Source organism: Microcaecilia unicolor, chromosome 5 (genome assembly GCF_901765095.1).
Source record: "Microcaecilia unicolor chromosome 5, aMicUni1.1, whole genome shotgun sequence".
Taxonomy (NCBI): domain Eukaryota; kingdom Metazoa; phylum Chordata; class Amphibia; order Gymnophiona; family Siphonopidae; genus Microcaecilia; species Microcaecilia unicolor.
In genome coordinates, this window is record NC_044035.1 from 48,834,704 (window position 1) to 48,848,372 (window position 13,669).

The following is a 13,669-nucleotide window of genomic DNA, read 5'->3' on the forward strand; positions in this document are numbered from 1 at the left end:
CTTTTTACCGCTGCTTAGTAAACTAGTGGAGTCCTGCAGGGATCTGTACTGAGACTGGTGCTGCTTTAACATATTTATAAATGATCTGGAAATGGGAATGACGAGTGAGGTGATTAAATTTGCAGACGATACAAAACCATTTAACCCAAGTTTTTTGTCATATTCTCTTTTAGCTTTATCATTGCTTTGCAACTGGCTTGACAGTGCTTATTTTGCTTCTTATTTTCCTCATTCAGATCCTCTTTCACCTCACCTTTTAACCATGCTGGCTGTTGTTTGCTCTTTTTTCCACCTTTGTTAATATGTGGAATACATCTAGTATGGGCACCATTATGGTATTTTTAAACAAGTCCATGCCTGATTTAAAGTCCTAACCTTTGCGGCCGATCCTTTCAGCTTCTTTTTAACCATTTTCCAGATATCAGCTCAAATTTGATTATGTTATAATCATTGTTTCCCAGCAGATCTAACACTGTTACCTCTTGTACTATGCCTCACATTCCACTAAGGATTAGATCCAAAATAACTCCCCATCTCATTGTTTACTGGACCAGTTGCTCCAAGAAGCAGTCATTTATTACATCCAGAAATTTTACCTCCCTAGCACTACCTGATATAACATTTATCCAGTTAATATTTGGATAATTGAAATCACCCATTATTATAATGTTGCCTAATTTGCCAGCTTTCCTAACTTCTGTATTTTCATCTGTCTGTTCATTCTGTCTGTTCGTCCTGGAGGACGATAGTATAGCCCTACCAGTAAACAAACATGTGGACAAAGGGGAGCCGGTTGATATTGTGTATCTGGATTTTCAAAAGGCGTTTGACAAGGTACCTCATGAAAGGCTACAGAGGAAATTGGAGGGTCATGGGATATGAGGAAATGTCCTATTGTGGATTAAAAACTGGTTGAAGGATAGGAAACAGAGAGTGGGGTTAAATGGGCAGTATTCACAATGGAGAAGGGTAGTTAGTGGGGTTCCTCAGGGGTCTGTGCTAGGACCGCTGCTTTTTAATATATTTATAAATGATTTAGAGATGGGAGTAACTAGCGAGGTAATTAAATTTGAGGATGACACAAAGTTATTCAAAGTTGTTAACTCGCGACAGGATTGTGAAAAATTACAAGAGGACCTTACGAGACTGGGAGACTGGGCGGCTAAATGGCAGATGACGTTTAATGTGAGCAAGTGCAAGGTGATACATGTGGGAAAAAAGAACCCGAATTATAGCTACGTCATGCAAGGTTCCACGTTAGGAGTTACGGACCAAGAAAAGGATCTGGGTGTCGTCGTCGATAACATGCTGAAACCTTCTGCTCAGTGTGCTGCTGCGGCTAAGAAAGCGAATAGAATGTTGGGTATTATTAGGAAAGGTATGGAAAACAGGTGTGAGGATGTTATAATGCCGTTGTATCGCTCCATGGTGCGACCGCACCTTGAGTATTGTGTTCAATTCTGGTCGCCGCATCTCAAGAAAGATATAGTAGAATTGGAAAAGGTGCAGTGAAAGGCGACTAAAATGATAGCAGGGATGGGACGACTTCCCTATGAAGAAAGACCAAGGAGGCTAGGGCTTTTCAGCTTGGAGAAGAGACGGCTGAGGGGAGACATGATAGAGGTATATAAAATAATGAGTGGAGTGGAACAGGTGGATGTGAAGCGTCTGTTCACGCTTTCCAAAAATACTAGGACTAGGGGGCATGCGATGAAACTACATCTTGGTACAATAAGATGGCTAATGCAACCCTCTGACCTGCACATCTCTGTGTCAGCAAGATCCAGCTTCAGCTTGTGGAAAATCACTGACAGGCTTGCTGAAGCCAAGGACATTCTGTGTTCCAACCATCCCCCTTCTATCTCGGAGAAGCTGAGAAGGGAGGCAGAGCCATGGCACCAGAAGTTACCGTTTCCAAGGTCACAAAACAAAGAACTCTTCTTGCCCATGCACTGGACTGTACGTGAGAAGAATTGGTCCAGGCTATCACCCGAGCGAGAGGTCTGGAAGAACGCGGGGTGTGAGAGAAGTAAGTTAGTCGGAGACCCTCGGAGGAGGGGTACCTGTGAAGGACCTGAGAAATCCAGCAAGGCTCGGGGTGAGCTAGAGACTGTATGATACCAACCTTGTGACCTGCATAACTGGTGCAAATACCTGTGGCAGAGATTTTGGCTCTGATAACCAAAGGAGAGACTGGAACCTGCTTGTTTGCTGAGAAAGGCCTGCACTACATAAGACACAGACAGCTGAGATAGCGTCTGGGGAGATTCTGCTCCAGTCTTATCTGAAGCCGTCATCAGGACAGCGTGGTAAGATCACAGTGATATATTTCCTAGTCTGGGGTTAGGCAGTGGTTTTATCTAAGTATGACTGGTTTATGTCAGCTCTTGGTCAGGGACAGCTGCTAATGTGTATTTTGCATAAGATGTGATAAGTTTTCATAAGGATCATTAGGATATCATTTGTACTGTTCTAATCATTACTGTACGTAGTCTCAGAATAATCAGAGTGTAGTTAGACAATATATTTTGTTAGTGTGCATATCAGTAAGAGATATTATATTGCATATAAGCTATTGCAGAATGTTTCTATTTTTCTACCTGTAATAAATAATAATAATTATCATCTGTGACTTGGCTTTGGTTCTTTGGCGAAGAACAAAACACTGGCAGGGTGCCAGCAACAAGGTTCCTTTATAATATTTCCCCTAGGCTGAGCGGGAACCTTGTAATAAGTATTATCAGGGAATAATTATTGCCCTAATTACTTATTTTCATCCTACAGCGCGCATTACCTGAAAAAAAGTAACATGGGAGCACTTAACACCCCCTATTTAGAAGGCACTAACTGCTCCCGTGTTAACTCTGTGTTATCCAGCTAGTGTGCATTAATGCAAACACACTAGCTGAATAACACTTCCAGGTCTACTCACCACCCATGACACGCCCCCCCCTCTCAAAAAAATTTATTGAAAAAAACCCATGTGATCAGTACATGCTGGCAGGCAAATTACCACAAAACACTAACGTGTTTTATAGTAAGCCTTTTTTCTCACGTTAAGCACACAGTAGGCACTTAATGCGGTTTAGTAAAAGGGCCACTATATTAGAAATACAATGTACTCGTATGATTTAATGTATTTAGCTTCTTCATGGAATCATAGGGTCCAAACTACTTCCTGCTGCATGCTATAGACCTCCATCAGGCCTTCCTTCACTTTTTTTGCAGTGAGACCTTCTGTGCTTATCCCATTTTCTTAAATGTTGCCTCAGCACTTTCTGTGAAGACTGATACATATAACTACTACTTTCTTCATGATGTAACATTTTCTGATACTATTCCCCTTGGAGTCTCATAAAATGATGTCTTCAATATCCCCTCCACTGATACAGGTTTGCCTTTAATGCATCTTTATATTACAAATATCTTAGTGGCATTTACATATTTCCTCCTATTACTAACTCTCTCCTTGTCTTCCTTCTCCCACACTGTCTTTCATTGAACTTTCAGACAGATCATCTGTCTCATGGTATCATTAACTGGGGAAGGCAATGGCAAACCACCCCACTAATAATCTGCCAAAAAACTATCATGCAAGTGGTGGCCCTCATAAGTAATTTACAACTTGATACTTGTGTATAGGAGACTACCTTTACCTTTTAATACTTCTCTAGATGAGAATGAGAATCTGAAAAGGAGCACATTATATAGTGAATCTACAGATTAAAACAATACTTCTATGTCTCAAGAGTTTTGCACACAAAAAAAAAATCTCCATATGGCAGGATACTTAGGTGACTTAGAACAATTATCTTTATGTGTGTCCTTAGCAGCTTTGGATCCTGAGTCCAAAAATAGACAGATGCATCAGCAGTAGTAATCCAAATTTATTTCAGACCTACTGCAATTATGAGCCATATGCTGCATTATCCAAGGCTGTTCCACAAACTGGTCACGGTCAGAGAAGAACCAGCAAGGTTTTCAGAGACGCATTACAAAAAGAGCTACTGCCCAATTGTCCTCTTTCCAATGCACTGGCTGGCACAATCTGTCATTTAGAAAATTTGTCCTACCTCTGCCAAGCATAGGCAGCATTCTGGAGTTAGGTTGCCTGGGTATCCCTTAAAGTACACACTAGATAGGGAAGTTTGCTGTCCAAGTAATGCGATCATAACAAGCTAGTGCAGATTACATTATGAGAGAGTTATTTTTGCATGCATTTGGCTACACACACACATTAATGGCTGCTTTTAAAATACAAATAAGCATAAAAGTATGCACTTTGACACAATGGAGTGAACATACCTGGTAGGCGTGTATTGAGAAACAGTTTGAGTACAGAATGGGTGGAGCACACATGTACACATGTAGGGCCAGATTCTATAAGTAGCATTCAAAAAATGGGCACCGAAAAAGATAGGCGCTAAGCGTGATTCTATAGAAGACACATGTTCTTTATAGAATTGCACTTAACACCAATTCCCACACTCCAGCTTTGGCACCAGATTTACACCTTCTGAAACCTGGTGTAAATGCTGACCCATTAATAACTGCACGTGCAAGTTGGGCATGCTAACCCATTATTAACTACTCGCGCAATTTTTCAGAATGCCCCTGACATGCCCATGCCCCTTCTATGGCCACATCCCCTTTGAGATGCACATTATGGGATTCGGGCACTGAGCATTATAGAATAGCGCAAGTTGGGCATGCTAACCCATTATTAACAACTCGCACAATTTTTCAGAATGCCCCTGACATGTCCATGCCCCTTCCATGGCCACATCCCCTTTTGAGATGCACATTATGGGATTCAGGTACTGAGCATTATAGAATAGCGCGCAGCCACATCCATGCAAAAAACCCAATTGTTTCCAATTAATGTCAATAATTGGTTGTTGGCATCCAATTATTTCTTGTTAATAGTTTGTTAGCCAAGTAAGATGCGCATACATCTCAGCAGCACACCCAAATTTGGGTGTTCAAATCTGGGCATTATGTATAGAATCCGGGGGGGCAGATTATAAAATATGCTAATCTATGCATGTACTTAAATTAGAGGTGCAGAAATTTACATCTGTCCCAGAGCAGGTATAAATGTCTACACCTGCAATGTAGGCATGACTTCTGCCAATTAGGCACTTACTTGTCTTTATAAATGTGACCTAAAATAGGCATCTGAAAATGGACTTATATTAGGTGTTCCCTAATAAAAATTGCCCTCTGTGTGTTCAGCTTCAATTTTATCTGGGCTAAGGCACTGGATTAATAAGGAAGTGCACATATCAACTAAAATTTCAGCTTGCTATGGCTTGTAATCATCTTTGAATATTTAGGTTTAAAAAGCAATAAATCAACATGATTCCTTTCTAAGCTCTTCATATAACACATAAAAATATAGAACCACTATTCAACATCAGAAACCAGTACCATGCATGTCACTTGATAGAACAATACAGCAGAGTATATGTCTTAGGATGACTGTTCCTATGAAAATGAGCAATGTGTTACACATGATGTTCAAATACAGTCACATTAGCAAATTGTCAAGCATGCAGACAGTAATTTTTACACCAGAGAGGAATAGTGTAAAGCACAAATCTTACAGAAGAGAACTTTTAGGTGAATAACATAAGGGAAGAAATTAAAAGATCAAAATGGCATTACCAATGGCATGCAAATATGTATGAATGACTGTCAGACATACATGTCTATAAATCAAAGAATCTTCAAAGCCACAAGAAACTTGACCATAGCTGACAAAATAGTGAAATTTATCCTTACCTGATAATTTCCTTTCCCAGACCAGTCCAGACTGATGGGTTGTCTCCCTCTATCAGCAGATGGAAGCAGACACTGATTATGATGATTTCATCAGTATAACAGGTGGTGCAGCCAGGAACATTTCCAGTATGCACATGTCAAAGCTAAGAACTGACCAAAAGAGTGGAGGAGTGGCCTAGTGGTTAAAGCACCGGTCTCGATTTCCAGAGGTAGCCAGTTCAAATCCCACTGCTACTCCTTGTGATCTTGGGCAAGTCACTTAACCCTCCATTGCCTCTGGTACAAACTTAGATTGTGAGCCCTCCTAGGACAAAGAAATACCCAGTGTACCTGAATGTAACTCCCTTGCGCTACTATTGAAAAAGGTATGAACAAATCCAAATAAATAAAATAAATAAATACACAAGTGGAACTTATTATCAACCAGAGAACCCTCTGCAGAGCCCAGAACATTAAAGAAAACAATGTACTTATAATGAACAGGAAATAGCAGCCTGAAGCTAAGGACTACCAGAATTCTACCATCTTCCCAATAAGGGTAAATTTCATCTTCCTTATCATCCTGCTAGACCAGACTGACGGTTCCCTGCAACATGGCTCTGCCAAAGGAAGAATCTCTCTATGGTCTGGTCATCAATCTTGTAATTGCTCATGGAGGAAAACAATAAAGATCAAGTCACTGTCTTCAACAACGAATCCTTCAGCAAATAAACTTCAAAAGGCTCAAAAAGGCAGCTATAGGACCAAATTGAGATCCCATGGGGGCCCAACCCCTCGCAATGGGAGGCATTTGCTTGACCATTTGCAAAAGATCCCCCACATCTGGCTGCAAAGCTGAAGTCCATTAATCCTACCTTTAAAACAGGAGAGAACTGACACTTAATCCTTCAGGGAATTAAGAGCTAGGCCCTGTTAAAGATCACATTGCAAAAGAATGCCAGCTTCAAGGACAGATCCACTCAACAGAGATAGCTCCCACGTTGTGCATCAGCCTTCAAAAGGCCTGTCAGATTCAGATGTACACCAGAGATGTGGAAAACTGATACGTCCACAGCAAGTTCACGATGACAGAGAGCTGATAGCCCCTCTGCTTCAGGTGCCACCTCTCAAGGACCAGGACATAAGCCAAAAAGGAATCTGGATCCTCCATGAGCACTGGCCCTTGTCATAGGAGCACAGGATTTCTTGGAAGCATAACTGAGGATCCTTCCAATAATAGAACCAGGTCTGTGTGCCATGGCCACCAAGCCCAATCTGGTGCCACCAGGATCACAAGAAATGGATATTTTGCCACCTTTCAAAAAATACACCCCATTACAGAGAGAACACAGAGGCTGGAGGACAGCATCAATTCCCACCAAACCTCATTTCTTCCTGTGGTAGGAAGAAGCACAGGCACTTTGCATTCTGGCTGTATGCCTTGTGATGGAAACAAGAAAGTCCCCAGCTATCCACTAGGATCTTAAATGCCAAGTGACTTAACTCTCATTGCCCTAGATCCAGGGAGTGACATCTGAGAAGTCCACTTGAGCATTGCCTAATCTAGGTATGTTGGCTTCTGAAATCACTACCAGATGGTATTCCGCCCAGGAAAAAAATCCAGTGAACCTCCAGTGCCACCACCGTACTCCTGGTCATGCCTTGCTTGTTCAGGTACACCTCCACCATTACATTATCGAACAGCACCCTAACCAACTTCAGTATGCAGGAAGCCTCCTGGAATATCCAAATGACTGATATTCCAGGAGGCTTCCTGCAGGCATTAATACCCCTGTACAATTTGGCCAAGACAGTGGAACCCTCCCCCCCCCCCCCCCCCCCCACACACACACATACTTGCATCAGTGGTGAGCACCCTTGAGAAGATGGTCTGGAAAGTCACACCACACCAAACAGATCTTCAAATTCCTGTTGAGCTTGAGCCGGACCTTGAAACACTGGGATTTGGAGGACCAGTGAAACAAGAGCACCTAATGAAGGGGCCCACTATGAGTTCTAGCCCAAGGAACCACTTTGAAAGTCACATAGCCCAGGAACTGCAGATAATTCAAAGCCCAGGCACATTCTATACACAAAACTCCAACGTGATCATAGACCCTATATATCTTTTCCTGGCTTAGAAACACATGGGGGGGGCTGATATTCAGGCCTTGGGGGGGCAGCCCGACTAACTCCCACAGTCAGTAATGAGACTGGATATTCAATGCCAGGCAGTTTCCAGTGACCGGCATTGAATATCCGGTTTATTTTTGTCCAGTTTAAACTTAACCAGCCAAGCCAATATTCCGACTTGGCCGTTTAAGTTTATAGCATCCAAAGATAGGTCTGCTATTTCGGCGGCCCAATTTGGCTGCCAAACTTAGCCGTCAATGCACTAAATATTCACATATAGGCAGTTATATCGTGCAATATAACCAGTTAGCCGCTAAGCGCTGACTGCGAATATTCAGGGGGAGATATCCGGCTAGCCAATTAAGTGCTATTTAACCAGCCAGGAGCCATTCCTGGCCTGTTAAATAGTGCTGAACATCGGTGGGGGAGGGGGGGGGTAGGGATTGACGTTGAAAAGAAACCTAAAGTACTTCAACTTCTGAGAGGATACCAGCAAATTCTCACCGAGACACACAAGCAACTGAATCATATTAGAGGTTCCCAGCCTCAAATCTGTCTTAGAATTGGCCTGTGTCAGCTAATCATCCAAGTATGGATGGATTTGGACTGCCATGACCACAATGACCTAGGAAAAGGTTCTCAATGCTATTGTCACCCTATATGGGAGCATCCAAAAATGGAAGTGCTGACCCAGAACACAGAAGTACAGGAAAAATTTGTGTTCAACTCTGATAGCAATATGGAAGTAGGCCTCTGAGAGTCCAGTGACATCATGAACTCCCACGGTCTGATTACCAAGACCACTGAAAGTAAGCTTTCCATCCAAAAGTGCAAAACTCAAAGGGAGGAATTGACCCCCTTCAAATCTAGAAGACGCTGGAAGAAAAACTCCCATTTTGGACACCACATAAAACATGGAATAACAGCCTCTTCCTACATCCTGGCTTGGAAGAGGATCCATCACTCCTAACTACAGCATCCACAGCAACACGGACTACCACTTGCGCTTTGAATGAGGATCCACAGGAGAACACCATAAAGGTGTCTGAAACTGGTTCTGCAAATTCCAAGGCATACCCTTATGAAGTATCTCTAGGACCCACTGGTCCAAAGTGATCTGTGCCCACACCTGGTGGAACAAGATGAGGTGACGCTCCACCTGCAGGAGACCCTTGGAAGTGGCCGGTGAGGATGACTTATCCGTTTCCCTCTGGATCCCCTGAAAGGGCAACCCAGCAACCCCTTCTTGCCCTGAGTCACCCTTTTCATGCTTTCCACTCCCTCCCGGGTGTCCACTCTGTTGCAAATCTTAGTATCATCCGCAAATAGGCAAACTTTACCTTCTAACCCTTCGGCAATGTCACTCACAAATATATTGAACAGAATCGGCCCCAGCACCAATCCCTGAGGCACTCCACTACTCACCTTTCCCTCATTCGAGCGAATTCCATTAACCACCACCCTCTGGCATCTGTCCGTCAACCAGTTCCTAATCCAGTTCACCACTTCGGGACCTATCTTCAGCCCATCTAGTTTATTTAAGAGCCTCCTGTGGGGAACCGTGTCAAAAGCTTTGCTAAAATCTAAGTAGATTACGTCTATAGCACGTCCATGATTCAATTCTCCGGTCACCCAAAGAATTCAATGAGATTCGTTTGGCACAATTTACCTTTGGTAAAACCATGTCGTCTCTGATCTTGTAACTTATTGGCTTTCAGGAAATTCACTATCCATTCCTTCAGCATTGCTTCCATTACTTTTCCAATAACCGAAGTGAGGCTTACCGGCCTGTAGTTTCCAGCTTCTTCCCTATCACCACTTTTGTGAAGAGGGACCACATCTGCCGTTCTCCAATCCCAAGGAACCTCTCCCGTCTCCAAGGATTTATTAAACAAATCTTTAAGAGGACCCACCAAAACCTCTCTGAGCTCCCTCAATATCCTGGAGTGGATCCCGTCCGGTCCCACAGCTTTGTCCACCTTTAGATTTCAAGTTGTTCATACACACTCTCTTCCGTGAACGGTGCTCTATCCACTCCATTCTCATTCGTGCTTTTGCCAGTCAATCGCGGTCCTTCTCCAGGATTTTCTTCTGTGAAAACAGAACAAAATATTTTTATTCAGCAAATTTGCTTTTTCTTCATCATTATCTACATAGCGGTTCACAGCACCTTTCAGTCTCACAATTTCATTTTTAGTCTTCCTCCTTTCACTAATATACCTGAAGAAATTTTTGTCACCCCTCCTTACATTTCTAGCCATTTGTTCTTCCGCTTTTGCCAGACGTATCTCTCTCTTGGCTTCTTTCAGTTTCATCCGGTATTCCTCTCCGTGTTCCTCTTCTTGAGTTTTTCTGTATTTCAGGAAACCCAACTCTTTAGCCTTTATTTTCTCGGCCACTTAAGTGGAGAACCTATCGGTTTCCTTTTTCTCTTGCTTTTATTTACTCTCCTTACATAAATCGGAAGATGGGCTTCCTTCTCACAGGGTCGGCCAAATCGGTATAATCGAAAGCCGATTTTGGACGTCCCCAACTGCTTTCCATCGTAGGAATGGCCGAAGTTCAAGGGGGCGTAGTGGAGGCGTAGCGAAGGCGGGACATGGGCGTGCCTAACACTTGGACATCCTCGACCCATAATCAAAAGAAACAAGTACGTCCCTGACGAACACTTGGACGACTTTACCTGGTCGTGTTTTGCTTACGACCAAGGCGCAAAAAGGTGCCCAAAATGTCCAGATAACCACCAGAGAGAATCGGGGATGACCTCCCCTTACTCCCCAGTGGTCACTAACCCCCTCCCATCCTCAAAAAATATCTTTCAAAATATTTTGTGCCAGCCTCAGATGTCATACTCAGGTCCATCACAGCAGTATGCAGGTCTCTGGAGCAGTTTTGTGGGTGCAGTGCACTTCAGGCAGGTGGACCCAGGCCCACCCCCCCTACCTGCTACGTTTCTGGAGGAAACAGCGAGCCCTCCAACACCTACCAGAAACCCACTGTACCCACATCTAGGTGCCCCCTTCACCCGTAAGAGCTATGGTAGTGGTGTACAGTTGTGGGTAGTAGGTTTTGGAGGGGGGTTGGGGGGCTCAGCACACAATGTAAGGGAGCTATGTACCTGGGAGCAATTTATGAAGTCCACTGCAGTACCCCCTAGGGTGCCCGGCTGGTGTCTTGGCATGTCAGAGGGACCAGTGCACTAGAAATGCTGGCTCCTCCCACAACCAAATGGCTTGTATTTGGTCATTTCTGAGATGGACGTATTTGGTTTCGATTATTGCTGAAAATCAGAAATGACCAAGTATAGAGACGACCAAATTTAAGGATTTGGATGTCCCTGATGGTATTTTCGAAATGAAAGATGGACGTCCATCTTGTTTCGAAAATACAGGTTTCCCCGCCCCTAGATCGGGACATTTTGCAAGGACGTCCATATCAAAACATGAACGTCCCTTTCGAAAATGCCCCTCAAGATCTGTCACCTGATTACAGATCGTCACTCATTCATCTTTACTATCAAACTGTTATAACTTATTGTTAGTCCATCATTTCTATCATGCTTGGACTTATATGCATCCTGAAATAATAAGGTCTTTAATATAGATTTAAACTTCTTTCAGGTCTTGTAAAGAGTGAATATTATCTGGAAGAGCGTTCCACAATTGTAGACCTCTTATATAAAAAATTTGAGTTTCTGTTTTCATCCAAATATACTGAATGAAAGGAGGGTACATCTAATACATTAGATACCGATGACAGTAATGATCATGAAGGTTGATGGAGATATAATGAAGAAGCAATAACAGGGGAACCTTACCTCTTAGTACCTTAAACACCATCATTGGTACTTTATATTGAATTCAATATTCTATAGGTAACCATGAAGGGTTGTAAGCCATGATGTAACATATAGAGCAGAGCGTTGTTGAGCTGTGACTGTCCTAACTTCAGCACTGGCACCGAGACCCTGAAGCAGCAGCACGAAACACTGGCCACCGTCGGCTCGGGGCATGAAGGTGAAGACAGCGAAGCAAAGCACATGATGTGGCAACACAGTCCATTGATGAGTACCACCTTTAAAGATAAGTGTCGGTACTTATATCGAGTGCTATCTATCATTATAAAATTATAAAAGCATAGAAAATTTCAGGAAAACATTTACATTACTTAAAGAGCAGGAAGCTAAATATATTTTGAAGGTTTTTTGGCCGATGATAAAGAGAAGATCATAAAGATCTGTTTTAGCTCCGTTAGATTGAATATTATCTTGGAGCTCTTTGAGGCCTTTTCCTTCCTGCATGGTGCAATATGATGTGTCTGGTACGGTAAATTGATTTTGTCATTTTTAGTAAGTGGAAATTTTTGAGCCCGTTTTCTAGTGAATTTTGATAAAACCACGAATCACTCATGCAACAGCATTTTGTGCAGATTAGATTTTTAAAATCTTTTAGGAATCCCCCCCCCCAAAAAAAAAAAAAATAAATTAGTGCAGTAATCAAAGTATGAGACGCTGATACTTTGAACTACCATTCAAAAAACGTATAATGTTAAAAAATCTTTTAAATATCTAATAATCTCAAGATTCAGAAAATTTGTCCAGTGCCTGATCTGTATTGCCACACCTCTGATAGTGCAAGACTTGGGAAAAGATGGAATTTGATAACTACTTAAGAGATTAACCTGAGTCTTGTTCATATTCAATTTTAACCGATTAATTTGCAGCCATTGATTTATTATATGTAAGGAAAGGATTTTTAAAATCTATCGCCTGTAAGTAAGGCTGCTCACCTTTAAAAATGTAATATCATCAGTGTAGATTCTGTAATCAACCCAGTGGCTAGTACAACACACAATGGTTTTAAAAAGATGTTAAAAAGAGTAGCCCATTAGGGCATATATGAATTTAAAATATTCTGTTTAGCTTTCAAGATTGCATATGGACTATGTCCTTCCATTCCTATCGTTCTAGTTTTATACTCGGGTCTCTTGGGAAGATCAGAAGGTAGAAGCAGCTCTGGATTCTGAGTCCCTGGGGGACGAAGATGCTTTTGTAGCTGATACAGAGAACTATAAGGGAAAGGAAAACTCTTTCCCTGCATTGACATAGTTGTCGCCTAGGGAGGACCCGTCCGTGGCTCGTGTCTTCCATAAAGAAGATTTGCAGGAATTAATTGCTTTAGTAGCTGCTACTTTAAATTTTGAGGAGGAACAGAAACCTGTGATTCTCCGCAAAGTGAATCCTCTAGTTAAGGGGGTTTGTAAGTCAGGTAGATCCTTCACAATGCATCAGGATATAAGAAACATTGTTCAGGCACAGTGGGTTTGTCCCTGACGCTCCCTTTAAGCTTGTTCGCGCCATGGTTCGTCTCTAGCCGATACCTGAACAGGACAGGAACTGGCTCAAGCCCCCTGTGGTAGATGCAGTAGTGTCAGCGGTGACTAAAAAGAACACGGTTCCGGTGGATGGGGGCTCTGCCTAAAGGATCCACAGGACCGTCTTCTGTAGACACTCTTGAAGCACACCTTTGATGTTTCTGCATTGGCAGTTCAGGCAGCCTACTCTGGAGCTCTAGGAACCCGGGTCTGTTTCAGGTGGCCGGAACGGGTATTGGATAGAGAGGCGGATGAATTCTCCCTCATTGATCAAGAGGCATGTTTATGTATTTCACTTTCAATGAAAATACAATAAAATTTCTTGGAGGAAAAAAAAAAAGAAATGGGCTCAGCCTTTCTGTCAGATACCCTTTATAATCTCCTTAGGGCATCAGCTAAA